A 7,964-nucleotide genomic window follows, 5' to 3' on the forward strand; every position below is an offset into this window, starting at 1 on the left:
TTCTATGGGCAGTGTTGTTTAAGATGGGCTTTGCAGACTTTTTCGTACATACTGTAAGATTATTATATGTTATACTGATAGTTAGAATACGGATTAATCAACTGAGAGAAGCACTCCTGTAGTGTCCCAGAATAACATCCTGGTCCCTCCATAATTGTCATACATGTATTGACAGTTTTGCACAGTGCATCCACATGAGACATGTCAATTTTCTGTATGTATGTTGTACAGCTGCAACATCTGATGGGTTAACTCCCATAAAATCATTGCCTGTCAGCTCTGCTGCTGAATGTATCTTTCGTCCTGTGTCATGTGGTACAAGTGAGGTTATAAAAGTGAGTGTCTGAGAGTGGGAAAAAGTCCATCTTCAGGACGAGAGAGTTCTAACACAGAGCCGCATGGAAGCCACTTTAGCTTCTATGTTGGTGAAGATGGAGGAAGAGGAACGACATCACAGCGTTTGGAGAGTGGATATGAGAGGAGTGAGTCCTTTCCAGTTAGAGAGAGCACCCAACTTCCCAGTGTACTAAAACAGGTACCCATTCACATCAAATTCATCTTTTTCTTGTGTGGCCAACCGCCATTAGGATCACCACACAGAGGTACGTAATTGTGACACCCATGCGAATAATGTGCAGGTTGCATCTGGGCTAAGCCTTCCTTCAATAATTGTCTGCCAGAGTGTATGTGGAGAGACCCCTACCTTTTACTTCCTCCGGAGTATACCTAATTTCCAGGACCAGTGACATATAGATAACATGGACTATAGGGCCATATTGTTCCTGTGTTTTTCCTCCCAACCACTGAGCTTTTGCCTGTAATTTCTACAAGTGAATGATACCTGTAACTACCTGTTATACAACGTATAATGCAAGTAAAGTTTTAGCTGGCCTCCACTGTTCCTGAGGACCCGAGGAACAATATACAAATCTCTGTATTGTTACTCCATTGCATAGATTAATGGTGTGTAGGAATGGTGGCGTCACGACGGGACATCTACTACTACCCCCCTCATCCTGAGGATTACTGACTCTATCCTCTGCTACGGTAACTCCCTCTGGGACTAAGAGTTGGTAAGTGCCACTGTGACAGGTCCACGCACTACACCCTCCTAACTCCAGCCGTATGCTAGGGTACAAAGTCATTCCCTGCAATATTTGCATCATAGGTGCTGCAGAAGCTGCCGCGGCCTCCCTGTAAATATCCCTTTATAGGATGGGGCATTGCACTCACGTTAAGTAGGGCCACATGGCAGGATTGCCCCCATGTCTTCCTTGCTTTTCGCAATTGCAATAGAGCATCTAGCAATATACGAGGGGCTGCTGATAAGTCTTTGGCTTTACCCAGAAAGAAACGAGATAGGAAGATGAAACTTTACATTTATTCCACATACTCTCCACTGTTGTCAACACACTTCTTACATTGGTATTCCAAGTTCTGTAAGCCTTGCAAAAAGAAGGATTTCAATTGTGCCTCAAACCAGTCATCCGTAGTAGCCATAGCATCAGAAATGGTGTGAAGTTTGGTACCCTTGAGGTGTTTCTTCAGGTTTGGAAACTGATGATAGCTGGAGGGAGCTAGATCTGGTGAATAAGGTGGGTGGTCAACCAGCTGGAAGCCTAGCTCCGCCAGTTTTGCCTTGGTCGCTTGTGCAGCATGAGCGGAGGCGTTGTTTTGCAAGAACAAGGTTCCTTTGGACAGCTTGCCGCGCCTTTTGGCCTTCAGGGCTGCCTTCAATTGGTCCAAAAGTTCAATGTAATACCTTGCATTGATGGTGGAACCATGTTGGAGGTAGTCCACTAGCAGCACGCCCCTCTTATCCCAGAACACAGACGCCATCACCTTAGTGGCTGATTTTTGCACCCTGAACTTCTATGGATGAGGAGAACCACTGTGCCTCCACTCTTTTGACTGCTCCTTGGTTTCGGGGTCATACAAATAAATCCAGGTCTCATCCATAGTGACCAGTTGATCCAGGAAGTTCTTATCAGTCCAGAAACGCTGACAAATGGACCAGGAAGTTTTAACTCGCATGCTTTTCTGATCTGTTGTAACATTTGGGGACCCACTTTGCAGATAGCTTCTTCATGTTCAAATGTTCATGGATAATGACACAAACACGTTCACAAAAAATCCCCATGATGTCCCGTTTTAAGTTTGGCAACCCAGTTCTTAACTGTAGAATATGAAGGGCATTGATCCCCCAATGTCTGCGACATATGACCATGAATATCCTTTGCGGACTTTCCTTGCAGAAACTAGAATTCTATCACTCCTCTGCTCTCATTTGCTGTGAATATTGCCTTAGACTCCCCCATTTTGTTTCCCGCGTGCCTAGATCACTGTTGCCATAAGCTACAGACACAAAATTGTGAAAACATATATTAGACACATAAGGCTTTCATGTGATGTAACATTCGTTACCATAGAAACAAAAAAAGAACACAAAGCCAAAGACTTATCAGCACCCAACTTCGTACATACAAGCACATTTTTGCATTTGGGGCTTTTGTGTGGTGTTTTAGAAGATTGAATTGCTCTATATGATGATGATGATATACTTCTGTTTTTGGAGGATGCACAATCTTGATTCCATATTGCTATAGAATGTAATCAGAGGTTTGGGTAATATTCCAGGTTATGTATAAATTGCTTTAAATTGGAACTGTCAGCAATAGATAAAGAGGATACAGAACTAGATCAATAATCCATCCAGATGCAGGGATATTATAAAATACTTGGGCACACATGTGCCATATCCCTGTTAGACTATCAGCAATTAAATATAGAAGCACTCTTACTTAAATTTAAGAAGAAATTAGTTGCCTGGTGTAAACTTCCAATCTCAGTGGTTAGACTGAGAATGTTAATCTTATCAAAATTGTCTGAATGCCCCAATTGTTATATGAATTACACAACTCAGGCACTTTGTTTTGTGATTTGATACGGTGTAAGGGCAGTGTGAGGATTAAACTAGAGAATCTGCAATTGAATAAACTGGAAGGGGTTGTGGCAGTTCCACATCCAAAAATGTTATATGGTAGCCAAACTAAAACATTTACAAGGATGGGAATTCTATCAACAGATCAGTTACTTAAAGCTTTAGAGGCAAATAAATCTAAGACAGATTCTAAAAGACTACCTATACTGTATATGGAAAGTAAAAGATATATTTGATATCCAAAGCTGTACTCAGGTAGCATCAGTTTGGGATACACCATGGTTATCTGAGTTGTCAAAATTAGCTTTTTGCAGATAAAAATTTAAGGAGTCAGACATAAGATGTATATCACCAATATTGGTAGGTCACCAGAAATCATTCTCAGCTTTACATGATGAGTCAGTTTTGTAATGCACTTAATGCTGAGGTATCTTTGTCAGTGACCAATCACCGAATTATAATTATGGTGAGTGAGGCAGAGATCTCAAAGGGTCTTATATCAAGATTATACCAATCCCCCGTATCTGGTCCAGTACCTTTTGGGGGTTTAAGCAAAATGCTAAAAAAGATCTTGGTTCATTGTGTCATTTGCCTCGACTGGGTCATGGCATGGTGGTCTCGATGCATAAATGGACTGGCTGCACTGTTCCAGTCTGTCCAACAGATTGATGTTTGTTTTTGTGGTTTCTTATTTCTTTAGGTGTTGCTTTGGTCATTTGTTTCTTTTCCCTGTAATTAGTTTTGTTCTCTCATTTCATATATAAATTTTACCCTGGCGTTTGTGGAACTCTGTCCAATTGCATTGCCTCGGTCATTATTTAAGTCTGCTTTTGGGTCTGGTTGTTGTAGATTATTTTCTCAGTCTTTGTGGAGATAGGATGTGTTTGTGACGGTAAGTGGTGCTTTTGCATGTTCATTATTGTTTTCCTTCCTTTAGTTGCTAGAAGTAGTGGCTGAGGCATGAGATGTGGGGCCGCCTTTATCGAGGTGACATCCTTGTTTTTAGGCAGGGTGGTTCTTGTCCTGATAGGGTGAAGTTGTTAATTCCTTTTGTTTAGATTATATGATATTTTACTCCATTCTACAGTCTGCTCCCCAGGTGAACACAACCTTACTTTTGTCCTGAGTGTGGTGCTTCAAACGCTCCGGGCGAACCTGACACTTTGGTAGATAAGCAATGGCGAGAGATACTGGAAAGAATTCCTCAGCTTAAACTCAGTGAAGTTCATATGATCTCACACTTATATTTGATACGTGGAATATACAGAACACCACTCTTTCTATATAATATTGCCCTCAGAGAATCTTCTATTTGTAAACATTGTAATGCTTCTTCCTCTGATCTCCTACATATGATGTGGACATGCTCTAGGTTAACAAGATTCTGGATGAGAATAATTGATCTCATAAACTGTGTATATAGCTATCCTTTAATACATTATCTATGTATACTCAATTATGTGTAAGATTCACCCACTTCAAAATATACAAAATTGGTAGTGGCTAGTCTATTGACTTAGAATGGAAATTGGTGACTCAAAAATGGAAACAAGACTCCCCTTCAACAAACAGAGAATTTATAACTAAAGTTATTTGGTTTATAGGCATGGAAAAGCATATACTGTATACCTAAAAAGAAGAGCTTTAAAGAAGTTTGAAGATCTTTGGCCCACATGGACAGCTCTGGATTAGCCTCTACTGTGTTAGTTTGAAACAGAATATTGCCACTCCTCCAGTAAAACTAGAAGTAAAAATAGTTATTATATGTCTATGTATGTAATTTTTTTTCTTGTTTTATATATACTTAACCACATAGTCTGTAAAATATTATGGCCCATATATTGTAATGTACTTTATTTCTTTCCTCGCTATAAGGGGAGAGGGAGTATGGGAGGGAAGTAGATTGGTTCCAGGGCAGGCTAAGTTGTATTTTAGATTATATGATTTGGTGTATTCAAATATTTTTATTGAAATTGTAATGATTAAGAAAAAATTAAAAAGTAGCAAAGGGGAAGACCTAGAGACTCATTAACAAAGACTAAAACTAACCCTAAACTGTTCATCAATTATAAATAGTAAAATGGAAAGTGTTGACCCTTTTAAAAACTGAGGGAAAATTGTAGAGGGTAATGAGGAGAAAGCAAGTCTGTTACATAGTTTTTTCTCCAGTGTATTCACCCAGGAAAATGAAATGTCAGGTGAAATGCAGAGTGATAAAGTAAACTCTCCATTAAATGTCACCAGCGTAACCCAGGAAGCGGTGCGGAGCTGTCTTATATGGATTAAAATAGATAAATCACCAGATCCTGATAGAATTATCTAATGTGATAGATCACACGTCAGGGCTCAGTCACACGGGCGTTTGTTTTGCACAAATTTTTGTGCGCATAACTGATGCGTTCAAAAATTTGCGTGCCTAAAGCTGGCATCACCGCGAAAAATTTGCACCTAGCAGTGTTTTTCTGCGCCGGTAAAATGCCCGTCTGACCTGAGTATATGCGCAGTGCGCATCAAAATGCACATTAATCTTTGAGCGGCTCAAACTTTTTCGTCGTGCACCATGACAGGAGTGAAGTGTGGCGTGGTCAAAAAAAATCGCAGGCATCTTCAAAACATGCGGTTGTGCGCAACATTGAAACGCAGAACGCAGTTAGCCGCGTTCTGTGAATCGTTATGCCCTATAATTTTCGCCGCATGCATTTGTGTGCATGAAAAATTCGCACATGTGACCGCTCTCATTGAAAAGAATTGGTTCTATATAGATGCGGATCGCAAACGCAACTAACAGACTCGAGTACAAACGCCCATGTAACTGAGCCCTCAAACACAAGGTCCACCGGCCAATTCCTGCCTGCTGCCTCATTTTATGTGGCCCACCAGCTCTTCATTAAACCTTAAAGGGGATATCCAGGCAGAGCCCGCTGGGGTACACTGAAATAAGAGCAGAAGCTGTTTCCCCGACCCCTGTGTAGCGGCAATTACAGACACAATATCAATTCATTATCAATATCAATAGACACAATATCAATATCTGCAGTTATTGGCGCAGCTCCCATTAATTTCAATTAGAACTGTGCTTGCAATTGCAAGCACCGGCCACTATAGAACGTCTGCTCCTACCAAAGTGTATTCCGACGGGGTGCTACCTGGATAACCTCTTTTATTCTACTCACCCCACCTGCAGTTCTGGTTTGGCAGTGCAATGTAGAGTCTGTGACCACTAACCTCTATGCCAAGGTGAGAGGTCAGTGGTCACAGACTTGGTAACGTCTGCTGCCACTGGGCAGGAGTTGCAGGCAGGATAAGTGTAAAGCCTGCAGGGAAGCAGCCTGGCCAGAGGCCAATAGGGGGTTGTTATTAACCTCCAGTCAGGCAGCAGCTGTGGGACTATCATGGGGGTCATTATTACTACTGGGGCCACTATTGGGGTCACTGTTACTACTGCGACCACAATGTAAGCGCATTTGGGTAGTAAAAGTATGCTGCGTATTTGTGCAATGCCTAATTGCTTAGACCTGCATTTTTTGGCTGCAGCATGTTTTTACATGTGAAATACACAGGTTTCCTTCATATTCACTGTGTGTTTCCACCCGCCTATTCATTCAACGGACTACTGCGGTGCATAATACGCACCAAGATAGTTCATGCCGCATATTTTTTCATGTGATTACATGAAAAAATAGTCAGTTAGGGCTGAGGAGGATGAGCACCCTCTAAGATTAGCTAAAACTCAAACTTTAACAGAATCATGCTCTAGTTATGGGGGAACTGTCCAAATGGTTAAAGCAAACTGAAAAGGTGAAAGAAACGTTGGAAAGTGAGTGTACTGAGCTGACCCATGACGTGAAGGCGTTGTTGGTGGACAAGTGTGAATCTGAATGCAAGAGAAGCACAGTAGAGATGCAGCTTCAAGGGCTAGAATTGACTGTAATGTAAAAAAAACTACACGTCCGGCATACTTTTTTAACCCCTTAGTGACCAAGCCTGTTTGCGCCTTAATGACCAGGCCAAATTTTGCAAATCTGACATGTGTCACTTTAACATGGAAAAACACCAGAAAGGTTTTGCATATCCAAGCGATTCTGACATTGTTTTTTCGCCACATGTTGTGCTTCATTTAGGCGGAAAAAATAGACCGATAGAAATTGTGTTTATTTATTAAAAGCGCCAAAATTGGGAACATTTTGAAAAATCGTCATTTTTTCACATTTCCAACTGCAATATCTTAAATATGTGCAAACATAATATAGAAATTTTTGCTAAGATTTATATTTCCACCCGTTTACTTTATTTTGGGCGCACATTGGAAAAACTTTCATTTTTTTTTTAACTATTTAGGAGACGTACAAATTTAACATTACTTTTTAGCATTTTGAGGAACACTTTGTTTTCCTATACCAAGCCGAGATTGGAAAGGCTCATGAGTGTCAGAATAATACCCCCCCAAATGACCTCATTTTAAAAACTACACCCCTTAATGTATTCACTGAGGGGTGTCATGAGTATTTTGACCCCACAGTTTTTTTTCAGGAATTAATTCAATTTAGAGGAGAAAAAGTAAAATTTCATATTTTTGCAAATCTGTCATTTTAAAGACATATTTTTTTCCTATAGTTTACATGAAAATCAGGATTTACACCCCAAAATAGATACCCCTATTTCTCCCGTGTTCAGAAATATACCCTATTGTTATATCTGAGTCCACAACGGGGCCCAAAATGAAAGGAGTAGTCAGTGTCTTTCAAAACAGAAATTTTGCTTGAAGTCCTTTTAGGCCCCATAGCACACATGTAGAGTTTTTGAGCGCCCAAAACCATAGAAAACCCCCACAAATGACCCCATTTTGAAAACTAGACCCCTTAAGGAATTTATCTAGGGGTGTACTGCATATTTTGACCCCACAGTTTTTGAATGAATTCAAACCCAGCAAAAGGAAAAAATTGTGATTTTCGTTTTTTCGGCAATTCTGTCATTTTAAAAACAGCTTTTTTTGTACAGCACACATATGAAGGAAGACTTGCAC

This window comes from Eleutherodactylus coqui, chromosome 11, assembly GCF_035609145.1.
Source record: "Eleutherodactylus coqui strain aEleCoq1 chromosome 11, aEleCoq1.hap1, whole genome shotgun sequence".
Lineage (NCBI taxonomy): Eukaryota > Metazoa > Chordata > Amphibia > Anura > Eleutherodactylidae > Eleutherodactylus > Eleutherodactylus coqui.